This window comes from Falco cherrug, chromosome 1 (genome assembly GCF_023634085.1).
Source record: "Falco cherrug isolate bFalChe1 chromosome 1, bFalChe1.pri, whole genome shotgun sequence".
NCBI lineage: Eukaryota > Metazoa > Chordata > Aves > Falconiformes > Falconidae > Falco > Falco cherrug.
In genome coordinates this window covers 77,652,328-77,677,796 of record NC_073697.1, presented here as the reverse complement: position 1 = coordinate 77,677,796, position 25,469 = coordinate 77,652,328, and the positions used below count along the sequence as shown (strand labels likewise).

General features: G+C 42.9%; 1 protein-coding gene across 1 annotated transcript in view; it reads left to right on the top strand.

Annotated features, from left to right (window-relative positions):
- The first annotated feature begins 2,581 nt into the window (after positions 1-2,581).
- FBXW7 (F-box and WD repeat domain containing 7) overlaps positions 2,582-25,469 on the top strand; it is a 191,479-nt gene continuing 168,591 nt past the window's right edge. The window contains exon 1 of the mRNA XM_055702646.1: positions 2,582-3,241. The gene's annotated coding sequence lies outside the window, so the exon portion shown is untranslated. The remainder of the gene's footprint in view (positions 3,242-25,469) is intronic.

Sequence of the window (25,469 nt, the reverse complement as noted above, 5' to 3'; positions counted from 1 at the left end):
GTCTTTCGATTAAGCTTAATACCAACTTCTGGTACAGAGGGTAGTTCATCAAGATTAAAAACACCACAGGAAAAAAAATACATCCAGCCAGTCAGCAGGAATCCCTTCAGACTTTAGACAGAGTGCTTAAAAGCAGTGTTTCTCTAGCTCCGTCACTATTTCATGCACAGTAATAACCTCTGGTAAGAGTTGGTTTGGGGTTTTTTTGTGGGGTTTTTTTTTTTTTGGTATGTTCTCACTGGATTGTATGCTGAAAACAATACAGTTCTGCTTAAAACTGTTCTGTTTTATTTTTGAAATAAGTTTTATTGAAACTGTATGTGTGGTTGCATTAGAGTCTGGCATATGACAGTGTTAATCTCCCTGCTTAGTTCTGCCAATGCATTGATCTGCAGTACAATTCCTATTTTTATCCCTACTGTTTGAAGTACAGTCAGTCATGACCACATTTTCATTAAAGAGTAGGCGCTGAACCATTTTAATCTGTGACTAATAAAAAAATTGTAACATTTTCATTAAATCCCCGTACAGACTCTGCACTGTTATTGATGCTGGTAGTGATTTTCTGTTTCTTGAGTGATGCATCTGCCATTGTCAGTGATCTACGCTGATTAGACAGCCAACTTTTTCCTTCACTGCCAAGTAATATGTACTCAGTATTAGCGTCCCATATATGTTTGATCTATGTGCAAATCTATTATTCAACTGGCAGAGGGAGAACACCACAATAAAATGGAAAGCCAGAAGAACAGGCAATAGGTCCAAGAAGCAGGAACTGGGAACCCCTTGACGTGGATAAGGTCTGAGGGGAGAGACCTCTGTTCTCGTAGCTGAAGGGGCAGGGGTCTGTACCGTAGATGTAAAAGTTTTAGCACCGCTGTTTCCTTTGTAGAGGGCAAAAAATGCACATGTGATTTTGTAAACTTAGGGGGAAAAAACCCCCACCCAACCCAACAAAACAACTTTAAATGAAAATATTAGATTACTCATGCAGACTTAATTCCTGCCTGCTCTGGGAATATAAAGGTTGAATTAATTACCTGATTACATATTTACCTATGTATTTATTCCCGGGCTGCTTTGTCATTCTGTGGGAAAGGTGAGCGATGCTCGGTGAGGAAGCAGGGCTCGCTAGTGAAGGAGGCTGCTGTCTGCAAAAGCACCCCCTGCCAACCTGTGACAGAAAGCGCTAAGCTGGGCAGCGGCTGAGGTGGAGATCTTCAGTCGGTGAGGAAGGCACCCGGCTGCAGCTCTGAAGACTGGGAGACGTGGGGATGAGGGAGAGGTTTGCAGACTCAGGTAGGCTCGAACATCTGCTCTTCATAGACAGGCAGAGGGAAATCAAGTAAATGAGGTTATGGGGAAGGGTAGAAAACCATCAAGACCATGGAGAGGAAGTGGCGGTATCAAAGCTGACCAGCAGCTGGGAAACAGCCAGTGGGCACTGGCGGCCTCTCGGCGCGGTTAGAGAGCTCTGGGCCAGGGCTGTGGGGGCTGGCAGCGCTGCAGCCTGCGGCCTGCCCGGTGGGTACAGCAGCGCGGCACAGGCCGTCGCTCCACAGATAGCAAACGCCAGACCTAAGTTACACCAGTTACATCTCACTTCTGCTCTTGTGTATGCTTTCACGATAGCAACACAATCAAATACCGCTTTTTTTTTTTTCTGTCCACAGGGCCTAAGCGTTTCTCGGCACACAGGCTGGATGCTGCAAGCAGCCATCCCATACACTTATTGAGCGGCAATTAAGTATTTTATTTCTTCCTTGTGTTCAACGAACAGCATCGTATCTTCTGCTTCGCTGTTCTAGAGGAACCCCGGCAGGGCTCTCATAGGACGGCCACAACTCTGCAATAAATGCCAGAGGCTCCTGTAATTGTTGCATTATCGTTAGGAGCGCAGGGCCTGTGCAACCGTTCCCCAGACGCCCGAGCTGGGGGCGCCCAGGTCTCTGCGGTGCTGTGGGGAGGCAGGGTGAGGAGGCCCAGCTGGGGCAGGTGAGGCCCCGGGCCCGGGAAGGGGCGGCGGGGTGGCTGGCCCAGGCGGCCCCTGGGCTTACGGAGCTCAAGCGGTGCGAGCCCGGGGCCGCCGCCGCTCCCGCCCCGCCCGTTCCCATGGCAACGCCAACGCCCGCCGCGGGGCGGGGGCACGCGCACGTGCGTGCGCCCGGGCCGGGGCTTCGCGCCCTCCCCGCGCGGCCCGCCCTCCCCGCGCGGCCCGCCCCCCCCCCCCCCCCGAGGCCCTGACGTCACGGGGCGGTGAGCGAGCACCGCCCATCGCGTCCCGGGCTGAGCTCGCGAGCTGCCCCGGGGGCGGGGCGAGCCGGGCCGCGGCTGCTGCGCGCAGGGCGGGGCGGGGCCGGCCCCGCCGCCTGACCCCGCCCCCTTGTCCCGGGCTGAACCGCGCGGCCGCGGCGGTACCTGCTCGGCTCCACCTTGCCCTCCCGTGGCGTCATCGCCCCGCGCCGGCACGGGGGCAGGGCGGGGCCTGTTGCCGGGTTACGGCTGTCATCCGCGCGCGCCGCCGCCGCGCTCGCGCTCTCTCTCTCTCTCGCCCGCCCGCCCGCCCTCCCCGCCCCCTCCCGGCGCCGCAGGAAGCGAGCGGATCCTGGGGCGCTGCTGCCCGCCGCCCCCCCTCTCCCCGCGCCCGGCCCCCCGGCCCGGCCCGGCCCTGCCCCGCCGCGCCGCCCAGCGCCCCGCCGCTCCCACATGCCGGAGAGCGGAGCGGCCGCGGCGCCGAGCCCCGCCGCCCGGCTGCCCCGTGCCGCCCGGCTGGGGCCCTAGCGGCCCCCCCCGGCCGCTGGAGCCGGGGCCCGGCGGCGCCCGCAGTGCATGAGAGCGAGAGCGGGGCGGGGGCCGCGGCCCGGAGCACTCGCCTGCCGGCCGGCGGCGACACGGGGACCGGCCCGGGGGGCAGCCAGGGGCGGCGAGGCGGCGGCTCCATGTGAGAGGAGGCGGCGGCGCACCTGAGCCGCCGGGACTGCCGCAGCCGGGGAGGGGGGGTGGGGGAGCGGGCCCGGGGCCCGGCCCCGAGGACCACCTGCCCGCAGCCCGCCCGCGGGGGGCTGGACCCGCCTCCCCCCTTGAAGCCGCCCGGCCCCCGGCGGCAGCCCCGGGACAGGGGGCAGCAGGCCCCCTCCCGCCGGGGGAGGGGGGCTTCGCCTCGCCGCCGGCATCGCCCCGCCGGCGGGAAGGCGTGCGCGCCCCGAGCGGAGGGAGAGCCCAGCGGAGCCCGTCCCGAGAAGTGAGTGTGAGCGAGCGGAGCCGCGGGGGGGGGGGGGGGGCGGCTGGGTGCGCCGGGGCTGCCGGGGGGCGCGGCGGCGGCGGCGCTTCCCATGCGGCACACGTTCCGGCTGCGCACGGTCTGGTGCCCCGCGGCCGGCCGGCCCCCGCCCCGCCGCCGCCCGCCGCAGGCTGAGGAGCCGGGGAGCTGCGTCGCCGCCCCCGGCCGGGGCTGAGGTCTCCGTCGCAACTTCTGCCGCCCCCTTTGTACCCGCCCGCGAGCGCCGGCCCCTGCGAACAAAGGCGGCGGCGGGAGGGCTCGGGACCCCGCCGTCCCCCCGTCCCCGCCCGCGGCAGCCGAGCGGAACCGCCGGGGCGGAAAGTTGTGCAAGGCTGGGGGCGCGGCGCACGGCCGCGGGGCCGGCGGGGCTTCACACCCCCCCGCGTCGGGTGGTTTTTTTTTCTTTTTTTTTTTTTCTTCTTCTTTAAAGGGTTGAGTGGCTCCTAATAGACCCTGTGGCTGCCTCCTGCGTGCTCATTTACATAACACTTGGGTGGAAAGTGCTGCTGCTGTTGTCACGGGAAAACGTTATGCAGGAGTTGCTTTTTCACGTAAAGCATTTTTTTCATGCAGTTTGAAAGCCAGAAGTGGTGTTGGCTCTTCCTGTTTATCGGAGAAGTTGCTGCTTCGTGAGGCACCAGCAAGTGCCCTGGCTCCAGCTCCAAGCCTTGCTCTGAGGCTGGGGGGCGAAGGGTCTCGTTTGGGAACGGGACTCCCTTTGCTTGGGTTTTGTTCTGCTTTGTTTTTTAGTATTTCTGTAGCGTGCAGGATTTCCTTCTGAGATAAGACTACAGCAAAGCTTAGATTGTTTTAATAGAGTATCTTAACTTGCTCTTAACCGTAGAAAACACCACCGCAGTAAAGTCGGGAAAGGAGCATCTGTGTCTGTCAGCGTTACATCGCGCTATTCAGTAGTTAAAATTTATACACGGTTTGTTACAGATGAGGAGCATGTTCTCAAAATTGAAGCGAGTAGGTTGAATGTCACTTTATTTGATGAGGCAGTGTTCAGACTCAGTGGATCAGAGGATCCAGAAATTGTAACGCTGTGCAAAACCTGTTGTCCGCATGAGTTTTCTCTGCATCTCCCTGGAAAGAGCCTAGAAAGACTTCGTAGGGAAGGGTTGTAGGATTTCTCTGGCTCTTCATTAAGAGAAGAATGAACAGCTTGTGGACATCCTGTGGGTCAGTTGCTAGGGTCCTGCTCTTCTGCGCTTCCTTTAGTGGATGGAATTGAAAACAGAGAAAACAAATTGTAGTAGAAATGTATGGTGGCTGAAGGTCTAAAATACATGTGTGTGAATGGAAAGCCATACTCCAGAATTCCAGCAATGTGTGCTTGCTCTGTGTTTTAGTTTGTTCGTGCTACGCATTTGAGAGTACTTACAGTCTGTTTCCCAACTGTGTACTTGTCTGTTCCACTGAGAAAGAGAGAGCCTCTGAAAACTTGGGAAAACCTAGACATCAGTAGGAAGTTCAAAGGTAGATGGGGCACCTGACATTTTGCAGTTTCTTTTTGAGACCAAGAAGGTTGACAGGTAAGAAGACTCTTCTTTTAGACAAAAAAATCTGTATCTTCAGCCCCCTGTCGTTGGTGCTGTTTTGAAAAAGGGGGATGGAGTCGGGGTGGGCGGTCTGAAAGAAGATGAACTTGCCATTCAGTTAACTCTCTGGTTTTCTTGGCCCTGGAACGAGGAGGTCAGGAAAGGAAGTTACATTTTCTTCAGGCCATGGTGTTAAGGAGGTGGCTGATGCTATGCTGTGTTTAATATCTACAGGAGCTAAAAGGTCCTTTTTTTTGATACGGTGATTACGCTTGCTTTTATGTTGCATCCTGGTTCCAAACTTAAGTCTGCCCTTTCCCACTCCATTGTCATCCTGTGTTATTAGTGGCAGCCTGGTTCTCTCTCTTGATGGCACTTATGCATTCTTGTTGGTGTTCCTGGTTCATAAATATCTCAAGAAGATATATCAGTTTATTAAAATTACTTTTGTCAAGGTTTAAGGTTTTCCTCCTGTCCTGTTGCAGCTTAGATCTAATCAATGTAGTTCCTTTGTTCAAGCTGAATAATTTAGTATTACAGTGGTGTCTGTTTGGAAACATAAGTGTTTATCAGAAAGTATGTGAATTTCATTTGCATTACTGTTAGAGAAGGTTTTGTAATAAGTAGCTTTTTAGTTTAGGGAAAGAAATCGTTTTTGTCTTTAGAGTCTTAGACTGACAAATTAACTTTACTTCCCCTCATTACGTACACACGTGGTACTTTGTAGAAGTTTTGTTAATTACTTCAGTGGAATTTGTTCTCTCTGAATCAGTAAAAGAAAGGAATGGTCTGTGATGATTTAGGCTTGGCGATGTTACTGAACAGAGAGGGACGCTATTCTTCTGTCTCTTTAAAGTAAACTAAGTTAAGTATGTTTTGGTCACCACGTTTTTAAATTCAGGCTGTATTTAACAAACAAGTTTAATCTGGATCTTTTTCTGAAGAACACATGCTTGTTAACTGACTATATGTACATTACATTTGAAATAAAAATAACATTAAGACCCTATCTGCAGAGCTGCTTCAGCCTTCTTTTATGTGGCCTGTGTATTACAATTCTTGAAAGAGGTGATGAGGGTTTTGTGAATCGCTCTTGAAAAAATGCTTTTCTGTGACAGCAAGTATTGTGATTTAGTGAATTTGTGGAAACTGATGGGATGGTTCTGTACTGAAATACTCCAGGTAGTCACAGGATAGACAAAATCTGTTTACCAGGATCACTTCTACAGACTTCAGGATAGTCTCTTGTGACAGCAAAGGCTACAAAGGCTTCAAATATTTGTCTGATGAAGATCTAGAACCACATAAGCGTAGAAGTTATCTTATTGTTAACCAGTTTCTTGGTCTTGCTTTGTGGTGGTATGGCCGCTGGTTTTTACGTGGGCTGTTCTGGCTTAAAGCAAAAGTCACTGTAGCGCAGTTATCCCATGTCTCTCGGTGATCAGCAGTGGATGTCTGTGAAGTGCTGTAGGCAGCACTATATGCTTACACGTCCCTGTCCCCAAACACCCTTCTGGTCACTGTCAGTGTGTGTTCTAGGGCTGTGTCATTTCTGTGCATTTGGCAAGCCTTAGTGGCTTCCTCTTGGGTCAACGTGTTTGGTGGTTTTGAGGGAAGAGTGTGCAATTCACTGCTTAGTGACTCATTTTGAATATATGAGTTGTCAGCTGTGTTGAATACCTTCTAATTCCTGTACGAGGAGAGAGGAAAAATACTTGATCCTTGTCCACTACCTACCGGTCACAGTTTGGTGTTCAATAGGAAATGAAATGCAGTTCTCCAGTTTTCACTTCGTATGGATTATGGGTGAAATAATAGAGTAACAGGGTTTTAGCTCTGTTCTCTCATCAGCTGGAATCAGTAAATAGACTTAGGTTGATTAGATGCTTACTTAAATGTTAAAGGACACATTTGCTTTTCTCCTTTGAGAACTTTGCATACGCAAAGCATTTTTGGCTGTAATGAGTGTGAGAAGTGTTGAACCTCACTTGCGAGGGAACATTTCTTGGGCAGGGAGAGAGAATGGCAGCAATTATTCTGTTGTGATGTTGTGAATCCTGCCTAGTTCTTCCAGCAGTAGTTCTGATCAGCCACTCCGCTTGTTCATCCTGTATCAATGCATATGTTGCAATGAAGCATTTTCTAATAGTCTTTGCCATTTGTTGTCAGTAATGTGTATATGATTTATGTCTGTAAGTACATCCACTTGCAGCCCATATACCTGAAGTTTATGCTTAAAAAAGCCTAATAATGTTGTGGGTGGGTGGTTTTAATTTTTTTTTTTTCCTCTCTATATTTACTTTGAAATAGCAGGTTTCTCTTCAGAGCTTGATTAGATTTGGAAACAATGTATGTATGTTATGTTATAATTTAGTTTGTATGGTCAGGTACTTCAAAAGTAAGGAATATCAGAATAAAAAGGAACTACTACGTTCAATCTTGATCAGGCTCATTGTGACAAATAATATGTGGTCATCTCTTCAAGACTGCTGATCTTTGCAGAATAGACAAGTCTTTATTATTCAGTAGCTCTTTAATATTTTGTTTTCACTGAAAAAATTGCAGTTATTTTTACAAGGGTGAAACAATATTTTTTCCATAAGGTTTTGCTGGGGCAATTGAAGATGTTACAGTCAGCTAGAGAATACAGCACCCAAGCTTGGCTGGGAAGAGGTGTGTGAAATAGTCCTTATTGTCCAAAACTAGCTTGCTTAATTCAGAGAAGCTTTGCCTGCGTCTTAAACCAAGATGCTTGGCTTTGTGCTCGAGGATGAGGAGCGTTGGTGTGTGTGATGTTGCTGGTGCAATTATGATGTGATGCAGGTGCATGCTCACAATTAGCTACCAAGGGCAAGATTTGTTCTCAAACAGCTCTTTTTTTCCCCTCTTCCTAAATCCCTCCAGCGGTGGCTGTTGCACTGCTAGCTTGCAAAATTTGTCCAGTTTTTTTGACCAACCACAAATGCAGCCTTAAAAAGCAGCAGCATGGGATGTTTTAATTATATGTGCTGTTTTCACTTTCGGCTGTGATTAGAGTTGTACCGGTACAATGCATTTTGCAGTGCTATTTACTTCAGATTGTATTTAAAAAAGGCAGTTTCCCTTTAACCTCGCAAGAGGCTGAGGGTGCTGTTCAGATTTTGTAACCCAAATACATTATTATGACACTGGTTGATGTTTTTATGTGCCCTAGATGGCATGGGGTCATGAGGATGTTGGAGGGGGGGTGGAAGTAATGTGTTTCTTGAAATTGCTTGAGCTGTGTTTCTGGTTGGTCACAAAAGGCTGCTTTCTAGCAGCTGCAGTATCAGGGAAGCATGCAGCAGGTAGTGGATTGCTAAGCTGGCCTACGAGAATTTGGTTTGCTTTATCACTTGCAATTGGATGGCTGCTTATAGCAGAGGGACACTCTGAGGTAGTTTAAGGTTAAGTAATGCTTCCTCTTTAAAGACCGGCTATTCTAAGTCATCCAAAATGTGAATGCTTTGAAGTACTTGCCTTCTTGAAAACCTTGCAGTAATACGGTGTGTGAGCTGCCTGTTGCTTCTCTGGGAGAAGCAGCACTGAGGAGGCTACGCGCCTCGTCAGCCGCAGGCAGGCTGATGTGAGGTGTGCTCAGAGGGCAGGGCATACAGCTGAAGCAACACTTTCCAAGTACAAGATTTGCCTCCTTACCAAGGCAGGAGAGCTGCCACAGGTGAAGCTGCATGTGCTGTGGTGAGACCTGGCCTTGTGGAGCTGGAGCTATGGAGAGGGGACATTGGGGGAAGGAATTGTTGCAAAAATTTCCTCTATTTCACTTTGTATACCTTGAGCAATGAATCTTGCCACTGCGATAATCTTGGGTCATAATCATGGATCGTTCTTTCCCTTCCTTGGTCCCCCTCTTTAAACATGGATGTCTCTTTGAAACTTGGGAAACTGAACTGATCCTGGGATTGTCATTTAGCTTGTTTCCTATGGTCTCTTCTCCAATTCCTCAGCCTTTTGGTCCGATGTCCAAGGATTGTGGTTCTCCCTGTTCAGCATTACTCCTTTGGAAAAGTCACTCAGAGTGGCTAGTAGGTGGGAGGGAGACCTTGATGTGATAACAGGTTACCAGTGACTTGCCCTAGGTGTTCCCTTGCTGGGATTATCAAAGAGCTTAAAGGTGGCGGTGGAGAGCTGACTGCCACATGGAATGTCGGGGTTTTTTTTGGATTAAGTACTCCCGAACTTAGTCATAACAGAGTTCAGGTTGTTGTAGGCTGTGGCTATTGCTTTGAATTTCTGAGGACAGGAGCTGCAAACCCAGGGTGTGTGTTGTTGACAGTATCTCCTTAAATCTGCCTTCTTTGACTGGCATATTGTCCTTACTGCACACATGGGCGCTGTGTTCTCACTGTTGCTGGAGAATACTTTTGGAGCATGCGTTTTGCGGGATGAAGTCTATCATGTTTTCTTTAAGGTGCAACTTTATGCTTAGATCTGCTGTAGCATGCAGGTTCTGCCTACGCTCACAGGGGGGTTGACATACTATAAACGGCATGTGAAAGGATATTTTTTCTCTTTATGTAAAATATGTCATATGCTTTATAGGATAAATGCATGTCCTTTAGATATCTGCAGAATGAAAATAAGTCACGATGTTTTCAGAAATAAACAGGCTACTTAGGGCAAGCTATGTGTCTTACTAAAGGACTGACAAACCTAAAACAGCACAAGCCAAAGCCAGTGGGGAAGAAAAGGTTTCAAGCTTTTTCCCAACTTCCCTTTTTAGGAGGGCGAGCTGCTCAATGTGTTCGCTGGCAAGTGCAAGCCTTTCAGCATTCATAGTTCATGCGTCAGAAGTCGCTCACTAGCAATTTGCAGTAGCTGCAAAATCTAGCATTTCTTTGCTAGACCTGACAGTAATGGGTACAGGCTTTTGTTGGCGTCTCTATTGCCTAAATAAGGCTGGTTTTTAAAAGAAATTTTTTTTTTCTTCAGTGTTCAAGGCTGTAACCACTTAATAATGTAACCAAAACTACAACTTCGGATCCAGGCCTCTCTGAAGAAATGTGACTCATCTTTTGTGGCCAGTATGGTCCCACGTAGCTTGGCATGCTTTTGAATCTCTGTTGAAGACAGGATGGTTACACCTTTGCTTTACCAAGTGCTGTGGCTTTGCTAAGCAACGTTAACTTGTGGCCCTGAGCTTGGGTCAGGCAGTCAGTAAACCTGCAGTTTACCATGGTGGCCTAGTTCTCTTATTTATATGTTGTCATTTTGTTTTAACTCATGCAGTGATACTCAAAGCAAGAGAGCTTCTACCGCAATAGAAAAGGGCCCTGAAACTGTGATCGTGGAGAAATCCTCGTCTAAGTTATTTGTAACGTTTGTTTCTGAGTTCTGCTGTGGCAGTTTTGCCTGTTGTTGCCAGAGCTGATGAATATGTCTTCAAGCTGATGAATATGTCTTCAGATCTGTGGCATTTCTGTGAGTGGGTAGATTACTGCAGTGACAGGTAACTTTTTTCTTTACTGCAGAGTACAATAGTGACAGTTTTTATGGATCTTGAGGGGGCATCTTAGGCATCTTTTAAATCATGCTAAAGCAAAGTTGCTCTGTGTGGGTTTTTTGTTTTTTTTTTGTGTGTGTGTGTTTTTTTTTTGTTTTGGTTTGGTTTGACTTGTGGGGTTTTTTGCCAAGAAACTTTTGACACTTAATTTCTCCATATACCTAGATAGCAGACCCTATTGGATAATTCAGCAAGATGGAATTTGAAGTAATCAGTTTGTTTGGGGCACCATGTTTGGGAATTGCTTTTCTCCTAACTTGCTACTTGTTGCAAGAGTCCTAGGGGAAGGAGACGAGGATTCAACCTTCTGTGTTTCACCCTACTCCAGACTTTAAACTACTTCAAACTTTTCTGTGTAGCCAGGAGCAGGGGAAGATGCACACCCTTGTGACAAGTCTCTGGTATAAGGGGGCAGTTGTACCCCCTCTGCTTTCATGGCGTGTTAGTTGTGTTACCCATGGTAGCGAGTGGATTCTGAGCGGAGTGCTCTCTCTCATCTGGTTAAGAGCTAGATTTAGTCACTGCTTGATTCCCAGCTTGCTGGGCTTTGTCTTGCTCTGGACTTGCTCTGCACTGCCAGCTGTATGGCACATGGTCCTGAACAGCCACTTTGTGTTCATGAAACATGGCGAGAGTAGCATGCAGGCTTTGGTAGCCCCTTAGTAACTCAGTAGTAATTCTAGCTATGTTTTGACATGATGTGTCTCCAGGGAAGTGATAATATGTGTGAAATAGGTCCCACTAAGAATAACTTATGTGGGCCCTAATAGACAGGTGTCTGAACTTTCCATTTTTCAAACCTGTAATACAAAGAGTGTTTGTGTTAATGACCCCGATTATCTCCATAATGGCAGTTTGTTAGCTTGTCTAGATGTTCAGCTTAATTTTGAAAGTTTTACATACCTGAGGGTGCAGTAAAACTAGGGTGGTTCTTAGACATGGCTTGCTGTATCAAAACAACTTACGTTCACAGTTACATTTGGTTTGTTTCCAGGACATACTGTTTCTTCATTTCAGGTTTTGTGTTTATTCCCAGCTTTATAGCTTATTGCCATGGTAAATCTTGCACATTGTTTTGTTGTTATTTGTCCTTTTGAATACCATTATGCTTGATGATTTTGAAATCAAGTAATTCTTAAAATGCAACAGAAAAGAAGTGGGCTGATACTGAAATAACTGAGGGTCAGACTTAAGCTCAGCCATGACTGATGTTTGGTTGTGCCTGGCGGGAGCGCTAGGTGACACTCAGTATGACTCAGGAGCACAGGCAGGATTTGTGTTTGAAGGGTAGAGGTGGGTGGTGTCCCATGTCACGGGGCAGATGTGTGGCTGTCTAGTTAGGGGAGCTACGTGCTGCGGTTGCCGGCTGCCTATGTAGGAGGTATGTACAGTCATCCTGCTCAGCTTACGAGTTGTTTACACCTGCTGTGGGAACCTTTCAAAAGGGTGCTGGGAATGACTGGAAAAACAAAAGCTTGTTTGGTGGCACAAAAGAAATGTTACCATTTTGGTCCTTCTCATTCCTATTGTTTGTTTACTCTGCAGTGTGGTGGGAACAAAATAGATTGTGTAGGTTAGGCATGACCTGGCAAAGATTTTAAAGAGAGAAACTTTAACTTGAAAACGATTTACCCACCTTTCATAAAATTGTTTTGAAATTTGCAAAAATTGAAGGTTCCTGAGATGTTTGTTGTATTCACAATGTCCTTTGTGGGGTTGTCATTCATACTGTGTGTGACCTGCTTAGTTGCTGCTGAAAAGCATGGTTCCAAACAGCCTCTCCCACTCCCAACCTATTTCTGTGCTAGCTATTGGTTTAATCTGACTTTTTGGTAATAGATTTTGTACTGTTGGTTTTCTGCCATTTTAGTTCCCTGAATTTAAGTGAAAAGGGAACTAAACATCGCATTGAGTTGGCTCCATGTGACACGGGATGTGTGTTAGAGCTGGCACGGGGGATGCACAGCTGGTAGTGAATCCTTTGAGCACTGGCTGGCCATTAGATGAGCTTAACTGTGCCCAGAAAACTCACGGTTGTGGTTTGATGACCGGCTGAAGCCAGTGTGGAGTATGTGCTGCAACCAAAAGGAGTGATTTTGCTCCCACTCATCCCGTTTTGGCTTTTATGGTTGTGCTCCAAACAGCTGGTTGTGAACCAGCACGAGTGCTACTGCTGCCTGACTTCTTAGCCTTTTGGGTAAGGGGAGTGTGGCATTGCCCCTTCTAACAGCAAGACAAATTTAAGTAATCTAAAAATGTTTATAATCTGTATACTAAACTGCAGTATTGTCATATGTATCATACTGTAAACTATATCTATGACAAAAACCACCTTCAGCTACTAACGCCAGTTCAGCCTACAAAATTGAGCATGCACTTGATCTTCAAAGATTTTTCCCTGGGGTTCTCTTCCTATCACCGTCATAGCTGTGCCAATCTGGACAAACTAATCCTTTCGTTCAGTAGAGCTACATTTAACGCAGTGATCAAAGCTACAGTGTGCAGAAATATTAGTATTCAAATCTGTAAAACACAAGGGAAACAAATTGTTCTATGAGCAGCAGAGCTAACAAAATCCAGTTTCTGTAGATTTGTATCCTGTCTGCTGCTGTATCCCAGCACTGCAGTAAGAGTCCTCTACTGTCCTGTTATCTTCTGTGACCTCCCTTATCATGATACGTTCAGATCCTGCAGCCTGACTACTGTGCTGCTCCCTGGATAATCTACCAAACTTTTTTTAGTTTGCTAGCTGGGCTAAGGGCGGCATGTGCTGTCACTGTTGCAGAGCTATGTGTATGCTTGCTGGTGCCGGGGGGGGGAAGTCATATTCAAGAATTCTAGTGATTGTAGAGCTGAGAGTTAAAACTCTTGTGCTATTCGCTCTGCCTATTAGTTACCATCTCCAGAAAAGAATTAGGATTTTGTTACAGGACACGTATCTTTTTGTCTTTCTTTTCAGAATCACTTTTTGAAAAGGTGTGTAGCGCCACTGAAAATTTTCATGTATAAAACTTCTAGTAGCTCACTGTCCTTCAAGATCAGTCTTAATTGTTACGGCTTATTGTGGTGTGTAATAAAACATGTAATCCTTTTTGAAAGTATGTTAGGTTTGTAGTTTAAATGATTTATTTTTTTTAACCAAGTTTGGGGATCTCAGCAATTGTTGTATGGAAATGTATTGTCTCATATTAATCATGGATTTCATAGTAATGTCTTGTGTTCTGTGATGTTTTAATCCCATAGTATATTTGAATATAGTCCTTTTGTTATAAAACTCCAGTTGAACTCAAAGTTCTTTTTATGTTTTTTTACTACCTTTTCCTTTGTATTATTCTGCGTCTCTTAAATAGACCATACCTGATCTTTCTGATGTTTCGTGGCATCCCCTTTAAGGTGACTGTTGTCAAGTTTCACTTGGTTTGAAACTATTTCAGTTTAATTAGCATTTCAAACCATTTTTTACATTGTATGCCTACTTGGGGCGCTGTATTACTAAGTGCCTACTTGGAATGCTGTGTTCAGTTTGTAATGTACCAATTGTAATATCTCCAGAACATTTTATCTAGATCCTAACTTTTTTTTTTACTGAATATAATTTTTCAATGGACTCTCCGGGGTGAATGTGTCTCTTTCTGAATTCATTGTTAAAATCCAGATAGTTGGTGAGTAGTATATTCACCTTGACATGCAATACCTTGTTGATTGATCTGTTTGTCTGTTGTGTATTTCCCTTTTTATCTAGCTTGGTTATACTATCTGACCTTCCTACAGTTTCTTCTCTAGTCTTAACCTTAATTTTCATGTGAGTGAGTTCTGCCACTTTTGCTTTCTGGACCGTTAGGGAATATGTGAAGTAGTTCTAGTACAAAACCATGGCCCTCTGCTGTTAACCCTTTTCTGCACGTTAACAGACCACTTACTGCTTTTTCTTTTGATGCTTTGCTGCTGGCGTCTAAATGCGAATAATGTTTTCCCCTAACACCAAAATTAATTTTACTTAATGCCCTCTTGAGACGTTGTGGAAGGCTTTTTGAAAGTCAGTTTTTCAGCAATTTCTCCTTTGTTCACTGTTGTTGTTACAAAATTCTACTAGACTAAAAAACAGTGTTTCCTTTCCAGAAACCATGCTGTGTATATTCGCTGGTATCAACCTGCCTATGTTTTACAATAATACTCTCTAAACAATTGTTTCAGCTAGGTTTAGTGATGCAGGAAAGACTTGTTTGTTTGTAACACGCTAAATCATATTTACGGGCTCTTTTAAAGGTAGGTAAGTACTCTGTCTTCTCACATTCTATTAGTAGGTATTTTTAGTAGGGGGTTAATGTAACTTTTTAATATTGACAAATTAACTTTTTTCTCTCGCTCCTCTGACATAACCAATTTCTGATTTCTGCTAGCAAAATGAGAGAATGCAAAAGTACCAGATTTGCTCCAAATGAGGTGCTGGTGATTTAGGTTTGTTGGCTCTGTTCCATTCCCCCAAATTGTGTGGTGGGCAGCTGAGAAACGTGTGCTCAGGTAGTCTTTCTTAGGCTTTGAATTTAAGGTCTAGCGGGTTTTGAATTCAGATGATTGAAACACTGCGAGATGTGCAGTGGAGCGGGAGCAAGCAGGAGCGTATTAGTGAACAGGCTGACGCCTGCGACTTGTTCTTCCATCTATTTTTTGTATCCCTTTTCAGGAAGGAAACCAACCTGCAAACCCAGCCCAGAGTGAGTCATTTAGCTGTTCTGAGGAGAAAAATGGCAGCCAGGGCTGTTTGGTAGTAGAGCGTTCTGCTGCCCACCGGGAGCATGTGCAGGCACAGTGCGTAGGAGGCAAAGCTATGAAACTGCTGTAGATGTTTTGGTGAAGAATAATTAATGTTGTTCCAGTAGAAGTGTAATAACTTTGTAACTAATGTCTTGACTGAAAGGTCAACCTCATTAAAATGTTTGAATTCAGTGTATTTTATCAAGCTGGCAGTTTTGGGAGGGGGGGATCCAAACATTAATTTTTTTTTTTTTATATATTGGAATGTTCTGTTTTAAAATGTGCTTATGAGAGGAATTGCCGTATTGAATCACACTGGCATTATTTCTAGCATAGTGTCCTGTGTTGGATAGCAACCATGAAAGAGAAGTTCCCTAATTCTTCACGTTGACCCATCTCAAAAACATCCCTAAGTGGATCCATGGGGAACACTGAGAACAAGATAAGCGTTAGGTACTTCTCATGCTCTCTCTCCAGCTACTGTCAGCTCATGGAATCTCTGAGCAGGGATTGTTTCGGTTTATTCAGAAAGACGTGAATGATTGTTCTCCTGTGAACTTGTCCAATTTCTCCTTGGACCCATGTAAATTTTTCATTTCCATTGTATCCTTTCGCGACAAATTCCACAGGTCTGCTGGCTGTTGCCTGAAGAGTCACTCATGTTTTAAAGGTGGCTCCTAGTAGCTTCATTTGCTGCTGTCTGGTGTTTGTGTTGGAAGGGTCAATGAACTGTCAGTCAGTTACTATCCTGCGCTTTTCATGTCACTTGTCTCTGGCATAGTCTCTTGATATTGGGCTCTTTGGTTTGAAAGAGACTATTTTTCAGGTGCTGGTTCTTGATGCTTCAGTAATGTTTGCTGAAACAGCGCACATCTGTAAGACAGATATTTCTTCACTAACTGCTTGATATTTTTTTTTCCTGATTTTAATTGAAAAGGAGAGGTGCTGTTTGGGCACCAGTGCTTGCTAGCGTTTCAGGATTGAAATCAACCCTAGGAATAGCAACTGCAACTGAATTTATAGGGGGGATGTTTACAGAGGAATTGGTTGACCCTGTGGAAATGACGGGTACTAAAGTAAGGATAAGGATTCTCACCTGTGTCTCCAGGAAATGGCAATTACTGTATAGCTGTGGCCATCTATTAATGTGGTTAGAACATCAGCTTAGCAATTCTTAAGTTTTAGTGTCTCGATGATACATAGCATAAAACAATAGTACTAAAGAAACAGGAGGATCTTTCTGAAATGAAAATTAGCGAGTTTCCTATGTTAGTATTACAAGTGTTGCAACCAAGTGAAGCAAACAAAAATTCAGCTTCTGTAACTGAAGTTGGCTTTTGATCTGCTGTGTTGATAGTGCATTGTTAACTTAATTTTTTAAAATTATCATCATATATATGAATACTTCTGTGAAGAAGAGTAAATTTAGTGCTTACTGGTTTTCTGTAAACCTCTAAAGACTATTTAACTGGGTGATTTGTAGAAGATAAATGTGTAAGAAATAGGTTCTGCAAGCTACATCTTTAGGTCTTTTGAAGTGTTAATGGCTTGTAATTTAAAGTGTTTCTTTAAAACCTGATTTTAAATAATAATCATAGATTTTTGTATTTTTTTTATCAAATTGATCACTGCCACAAAGAAAAATCTGAAGACACTTGTGATAGATTTTAATTCAGTATTTAATTTTCTGTGGCCACTACTGATGGGCAATGATATCAGTTCTTGTGGAATGCTGGTAAAGATAGATAAATGAAATCCAGGTCTGATCCTGCAATCACTGGCGTGTGCACTTAAGTTTGGTCATAAGAATACTGGTAGAAAACTAAGTGTCTGCTTAAATGTTTGCTGCATCAGTAGCTACAAATATAAATTTGTCAGGCTTCTTAGTGATGTACTTTTGCTGCTTCAGAACAAAACTGATTGTCAGTTTTTCATTGATAACACAATTTAAAAAGTACCAGGATCTTTTAATCAGTCTAAGGTTGTATGTATTTATTTGGAAGAGCAGGAAGCTAATCTCTGAAGAGCAGGATTTTTTCAAGTACGCTTCAGTCATTTAGGAACATAAAGTCCATTGACTGTACTGTGAGAGGAGTAGAATTGAACCGAAGCAGAGGATTAATTTTGCAAGTTAAGCTAACTGAAAAGTGCAGTTGATCACAATATCAAGCAGCATATTGTGTTATGGAGGTCTCATTCCTGTATGGATCTTCTTAAGCCTAAACGTACATGTCTGAAAACTGTTGAAAGTCTTGATCAGGTATTGGCAGGGGGAATTAGCAAAATAGGAATATAGAACTTAATTAGGAAAGCATTATGTTTAAACTTTTTTTTTTAATCGCTGTTTAGAAGTCATGTTTGTTTGCTCTCAAGAAGGATATAGGAAAAGCGTTGTGTAACTCTCTTTAGAGTTAGTGCCTTTGCAGGAGTTACTGTACTGCTGTTTTCTTTGCCAGTACATGTCGGTAGTGCAGTGGTAGGCAGAAGACTCCAAAGTCCAAGAAAAGCTTTAAGTGAAAACCTTAGAAGATGGTTGAAACTTTACAATTAAGTAAAATGCCCTGTCCATTTTTGCTATGAAATGTGATGGTAGTTTGCTTGTTGACTACTCAGTGATGAGCTATTTGGTAGTGGCTAGGAAGACTGCAAAACTTGTTGTATGACTCTTGGTTCAGCTATCAGTTGTCTTTGTGCCTTATCAGCCTGTTTGACAACTGTTTAATTGAAAAGTTTCACATGCTATTGAAGTGTTTTTGTTCGAATAAGCATTTAATTCCAGAAGGGGGATATAATCTCATGGTTTGATAGTGAGAGACACAGTGTAGGTGGAGGGATGCTGTCAGTGTCCTAGATAGCAGAGTTGTTTATTTTGTAAATACAGATTATTTTTTCTGAATAGTAAAGGACAGAACCTTGGCGAATTGCAAATATCTCTGAGTGGGGACAAATATTTTACCATCGTTCTGTTACAAGAACTTTCACTGGGATTTCAAATGCCATGTGCAGTGTAACAAATGGGAATCTTGTCTCTGAGAAACTGGTAACAAGGATGAAACTTGCTTGTTTGTTTTTGCTTGGGTAGTTGTACATATAAAACCCCCAGTAGTTGGCCCTATGCTTGACAACAATAAGTAGATGAGAAATAGTAGTAGAAGAATGATTTCAGATTGCTTCTACGCTGGTTTGATGCTGGGGCAAGTGGCATTGCACTGTTAAATATGAGTAATAGAGTGCAAATACATAATTTTTTCCCCTTACATCTTGTTTTGCTTCATTGTCTTGTGTTAGTGTGTTATGAAGCAAGCAATACTTATATGTTACTGCTGGTAAGAATGTCTTTGACAGATTCTAAATATAATGTCCTAGAGGAACTATATCTGCCTGACTAGATGGGAAGATGCTTTTTTAATTTTTTTTTTCCCAGTCTCTAATCACAGAATAATGGAGCTGGCTCGTTAGTGAACTAAGTTTAGAAATTGTGAGTATGGGGAGGAGACTTCATTTTAATTCTTTCAGCTGAAATTACTAGGGCAAAAATACTGATCTTGCTTGGCATGACCATAGTCGTGTTAGAGCTGGGTATCAAGAATAGTTAGAAAACCCACCACATAACAACATGGAGCACTGGGGAATTAAGTTCAAACTTTCCTTCAGTTCAGTTGGAAGCAATAGACACAAATACTCAGAGCATTTTGATGTTTGCTCACTACAGCTCCTCTCATTTCTTTTCTTTGTCAAATCCAAATGAACCTTTGGATCCAAACTGAGTGAGTAGTGATGTATGGAATTATGGTGCTCTCTTTATTATAGGTTGTCAGTGTTGTATAGAATACATTTTATGATGAATCTTTGTATAAATCATTAATATGATAAATTTGACCTTTTGGCAGGGGTGTATCTTCACCAGGAAGCCTAAACTTTTCTGTTGATTAATAGGCACGAGAGTTTGCATCGCACTTACTGTCTCTTAAAAAGTCAGTGCTGAGGTTTTTTATGATCAGTTTAAGGAAGTGGAGAAGTTAACAGATTTTAGAACTTTTGAGTTGGTGATTTTTAAGAAAGCATAGTTAAATGCATTCTGTGAGGTTTCTGATGTTTCATAGACTAACAAAAGGTTGCTTTATTAGTAGCTTTAATGAACAAATCGCTTTATTGGCTTAGACATACTGGTTGCTTTGTCGGTCCAAACAGCTATGGGTTCTTGTTTCAATTCACCATTGTGCTAGAGTAGAGAAGTGATAGCCATTGACCTTCTGTTAAAGCACAATAAAAAGTTTTTTGTGAAGAAGGGAAGTGTGCGGGGAAAAGAGCTATACAGTTCTCTGACTTGAGTTCAGCAACGTAAAAATCAAGAGACCGTGTACCTCTCCTGTTGCTTTTCTTGCCGAGTGGCTCAGTATAGTAAACCACTTGAAACAAGAAAAAGTGAGACTGACTTTCTGAAGGCTGCTTTTCATGGAACCTCTGTGTAAAGTAAAAAGGTATTTGTATTGTAGCTGCAAGGAAGCGTATCAAGTAGGTACTCATTTAGTTCTGAATGGAAAGTGTGTTACTCTTGAAAAAATTTACCTTTTATTATTATTGATTGTCTTATTTGTGTTAAGTGATTAACACACCTGACTTAACCATAGTCTTTGATTGAATTAAGTGACTGTATTTTATTTCTTGAATTACTTCTAAGAATTTTTTTACATGAGCAAATAGGGTTTTTTTTTCTGGTTGTACAGTTAAGACAAAGGGGAAATTTGTTAGGTGCTTTAGGCCTTTGTTAACAGTAAGTAGTTATCACAGTTGATGTCTGTGTAATGAAAGGATGCTATATCAGGTGGGATGGCATTGCAGTTCCTCAGCTCATTCTTGGAGTTACCAGATTGCTTTAAAAACTTGCCATTTTACTTGTAAAAAGATGAGCATCTTTCTGTAACTAGAATAATAGCGTTGCAGTTGAATCTGGGGATTCAGATAGATTTGCCGAATGTATTTACATTACATAACCTGTGAAGTTATAATCATGATTAAAAGGATTAGGAACCTCCTTTTTAATGAAAGCACTGTATGGGAACAATTTACTGTTCTCTGCAAATACTTTTTTTTTTTGGGGGTGGGGGGTGGGGAGTACAGTGCAACTCAGATGTTTGTAACTGGCTGCTTTCTGGTTTACACATTTGCAGTGGAACACTTGTCATTTGGTGGGAGCAGCTGTTGGAATATATTTTACACTTCAGTTATACTATGAGTTTTGTTGTAGAGATAGTATCGTACGCTTGGTGGTTATGATGCGTTGGGCCTTGTTCATAGTGGTGTGTCTATTTGAATTACAATAAAGTGTTTGAATGTTTGTTTCTCTCATGGAGCAGTTTTGTGCCCTAGTAAGTACCTAATTCTTTAGGAAAGCAAGTTTTCCCTGATACAATTCCTTGGGGAAAGCTATGACAAGCAGTGAAGCTGTCCTTGCATAAGTTTATCTAGTTTTCACTTCTGAGACAGGTGTTCCCTATAAACTTGTTTTTGAAGTTAGGAATGAGATTGGGTGAGCTTGCACGTGAATACGTTGAGGAGAAGCTGTGTGCTGAGAATGTGTTCAGACTGTGCATTGCCAGTGCTGTTCAGAGAGGAGCTGACTTGCCATTGTGCTCCGGTTAGCAGCGCTGTTATAGAGGAATTACCTTCTGACTTTATTTTCTTCTGAATCTTGCAGCATCAAAGTATTGTTAATGTGAAATTTGCATGTCTTTGCATGGAGGAAGCTTAGAGCAAGAAAGCATGTTCTTTCATTTCTCCTTCCCATGAGGAGATGGGTTGGAGTTTTTCATGGCCACTGTATGCAGAGCCCTCTTGCCTACCTCTTCTGGTCACTGCCTTCCCTGCTTTTCACCTTTCTGTGGTCTTTCAGTATGTGCTAGGAAGTTTGTTTTGCTCTCTGGTGCATGCTTTTTGCTGTGCTATCTCCTTAGCTCCTTCTGGCTGCAGTCTTTTTCCTCTCCACCCTTGTTTGTTCAGTTCTGCCCTCCTGCCCTTGTTTTGCATTTTAATGCTGCTTCAGTAGTTTTATGCATTTTCAAGATACCTGGTTTTTGAAATAGCCGCCTCTTCCAGAGATTATTTTATCATCCCCTTCTGCCAGATACTAACAGTGTTCCTCAGCAGCTCTGTGCTTGCCACAGAGTCTGTACTTCAGCTTCCCAATGTACAAAATTAAAAGGTAACTTATGCCTTCAGAATTGTTTAGAATCAATTAAGGTGTCTGAGGTTTTGGACATTATAATGGTTACTATAAAAATACTGCAAAAGTAGTCAACACAGAGATTTAGTTCAGAGGCAGCAGTTGGCTAAACACAATTGTAAATTCTTAATGTCCAGGGTATCATTATGAGTAATGGAATGGAAGAGGTGGTGTGGCTTTGAATAATACTTTTTAACTCTTCATCCTACTGTGTGGAAACTTGTGTTGTGACAGCCCACTGTTGGGGAACTGGTTTTGATGTTGTGTTGACATTACAATGACTGTTCACCATCTGTAACTTGAGTATGTGATGGTAGCTGATGCCATCTGTACATGTCAGAGAAAACTGGTAATTCTGGTGCAGTTTTCATTGGAAAGATAGATTAAATAAAGTTAAAGAAATAAAACCGCAGAATTCTAGCTGACCAGAGCTCTGTTGCAGTTAGTTTTTTCATTATACGTTTCTTCATCAATATCAACTTCCTAAACATCCATCTCAATACAAATGGAAGCCCATAAACTGCATGTGCTGAAGAAAGAAGACACAACTAACATACGTTTGTTTTAAAACTAGCAACCATCTGCAACATACAAGAAAACCGGTACTGTTTAGCCCTTATGTATCACTGCATCTGCAATAAGGAGAGTGTATTTGATATTCACCTTTCAAAATATATACCTCAGAACACTGTTCCTCTAGAGAAATAGTAAAATCTTTTAATATCATGCAAGGACTTGCTGCAATACAACAAGAAAAGTCCATGTAGTGGCTTAGCATTGTGCCTTGGAATCTATACAGAAAATGATTAAACATTAGCAGCTATAGTGGGAAATGTATGTGGAGGAAATTTCGTTCTGCCCCTCTTCCCTAGCTCTCTGATAATCCCCTACCATAGAGTTCATGATGAGAGCCAAACTTTTTGTAGGTGAATTTGCATCAGATGGTACCAGGCTCTGCAGAGCAGCAAATGCAAAGCTTGCCGATGAATCTTCACCATCCTATGGTAAATATTTGCTCTCCCCCCTACTAAAATCAACAAATTCTGTGGGTCTTACGTATTTACACATCACAATGTAACGTACTGAATGCAGTTCACCAAATGTTCTTATGGGAGCAAAGGGAGGGAAAGCAAACAACTGCTAAGTGCCCAGATGAACTCACATCTACAAATGAGAAAAACCCTAACCACTCTATACTTTCAGGAACTGGGTAGTTGGAGTTTAACTGAGGTGGGCCTCAAGAAACCTTCAGAAGACAAATCTTGGTCTTTAAGTATGGGATTATGCAGCCTATCATGGCTTCAGGAGAGGGGTTTTGTAGAATGGTGTAACTTTTCCCACTCTTTGAATCTCTGGTATATCACAGATAAATAGTAATTGTCTATTTTGCCCTCCTTGAACAACAGAGGCATTTTAACTTCTCCCGTCTTCCTTGAAAAATCTTAATTCTGCAGGTTTTCAGCCACCTTGTATTAACATAGCCCAGATGAAATCAGAACTCGTATTCTCAACTTGAAGTTGTTCTGAAGGTTGTTTGTGTCTTTTTGAATTCAGAGATCTTCTGTACCTGGTCTCCTCCTCAGCTATATTAGTTTGACTAATAGATATTTTTGCTTTGTGGTATCGGTGCTTCAAACACCATTCTTAAGACCAAAATTGTTTTCTTGGAAAACTCAGTTTCACTTAATTTTAGCAGAATGTTAAGCTGGCCTTACAATGTTCAATTTCACCAGCTTAGAGTCTAGCTCTGCCTTGAGTGAGACTCTGGATCATTCGATTTCCATAGGGCTTCTCTCTTCATCACTGTCTCGCTAATCGGAAGTTATTTTTAACTCATGTAGCTGCCTTTTTCATCAGTCCTTTGGGGGTAGGGATGTAGACAGAGCAGTAGCATTGATAGTTGGAAGAACTGGGGTTTCTATTTCAAGCTTCTGCCACTGACTTTCTCCGAGATTCTCTTATTTAAGAGCATAATATTCCTTTCTGTGCCTCATCATCTATAAAATGAGAGTACTTAGCCACAGCTGTAAAATGTTTTGAGATCTTTGGGTAAACACTATTCTGAGTATTTGCATTTGTTTCAGGGCATCACAGTCTGTGATGATAGTATAATAATACAGTTTTATTTCTTTGTGGAAAAGCAGCAGCACAGGTAGTTCACCATTCTGCATTCAAATGGCAGTCTATAACTTCTGTAATATTCTTAAGTTAATGTGGGCTTTAACATATGTATAACACTAGTCATTGTTTAATGGAAGCAGTGACTTAAAAGGAATTGCTATTAGTTTTACTGGACATGAGGTGTTATAACAAAGTTTTATATTAATTACTTAAGTGTTTGTGGAACTGTTTTAGCAGGTGCTAAATTTCTGTCCTGTTGGTATTGTTCAGAACTCATTTAATGAAACATAAATATTCTTTTCTTGTAATGCATGCAATATCCAAGACAGACCCACAAACTCCATATGAGAAGTTACTCTGCTTAATGGTCTGCATCTTATATTTTTTTCACTCTCATGGAAACAGCTTACTGCTATAGTTGCTGCATTAATCCATAATCCAATAAAGGGATTTATTTGAGGGGTTGAAGGCAGAGAGAGGAAAAAGAATGTGTCTATAGTGCACTGTGGGCAATAATTATGCTAAAAAATAAGATAGAGCTCTTGAATGGCTCTGTGTTTGCCGTTCTCAGTGTGAGAGGCACACACTAAAGTTTCACAGTAAAATTTTAAGGTGCAATTGTATCCTTTCTCGTACTCCTCAAGGAAAAAGACCACACCAACAAAACAAACAATCAACTCCCCAGGCCCAAGTTGTTCTTCCTGTTATTTCAGCTGTCACAAATGCAGGGATAACAGGGCCATTGCTTAAATCCATATAGTTGGCCTGCATTAAATATCGTATGATACTAAATGAATGCTGATCTTCCAGCTTTGGTAAGGACTATGTGAGTTCAGTGTACAACTCTTACTGTGGTATACCAAGCACACCTCTAGTAGCGTATATGCACAAATACAGGACCTCAACACTCTTCTGAAATTAAGCATTGTGTAGGTGCATCTCATGTTGAAGTTCCCATGTAACTTACATGTAGTAAAATGTTTGAATGGAAGCCTTTCCTTTTTTGGATTTAAAAAAAAAAAAACAAAACATATTCCTGATTGAAAAGAATGCATATGAATGGATTGTATGTGTATCTGAAGGAGGGGTGGCAGATTCTGCATGTGGATTTTTAAAGCTTTAAAGATAAAATTGAAAGAAGGAATGCATTGATATTTATTGACGCTGATGAGCATTTACTGAAAGTTCAATGACAGTCTGGTTCTTCCAAGGGTCGGCTAAGGGGCATTGCTACAAGTTTTCATGTATATACCTTATTGCTAGAATTGCACACTTTTCCCTCAAAGGGAGCCAAGACCTTGTTGTATCTTTCTGTGAGTGTGGTGCTTCATAGAAACAGAATGCAGCATCTTTGAACGGCATTAGTTGTTTCTGCTAGGGTTTGAAAGGTACAATTATGTGACTCAATCTCTGGAAAGCACGCTCTGTGGAGTTGTCAGCCCTAAATGTCCAGTGCAACAATTTTCATTCCTTTCTCCCTCTTCTGAAGTGAAGGCTTTGCCTGTAATTTTTAATGCAGTTTGTAAAGAATTCTGAGGAAACTTTATCAAAATGCTCAGACTTGTGAGAAAATATGTTAGTATTTACCTCTCTGATTTTGAATATTGGTTGACTTCTAAGAGTTTTTAAATGCCCTGCCTGGATCTTGTAAATCACTGTTTGTAAGGTAGACTGTTCATACTTTATTTTAAAATGTTGCTTGTTTCCCATGTCTGAAATGAATTTCACAAAATAGGCAAGAAGACATGCTGTTTTTTAATGCTTGAAAATTTCTTATGCTAGAGTTGTCATTTAATGAACTAATGCTTTACTCTGATTTCTAGTGTGTAGTTTAGATATGAATAATGGTACTGTGCTCTTAGGGGTAGATATAAAAGCCTGGAAATCATTCGATGTTCAGATACACACCTATCTATCTTTCTGTGGGTCAAAATAATTGGAAAGAAATCTTGAATGGGATTAAGTGAAGGCATATGAATTACAGGCCTAAATTTTGGTTTTGGCAAC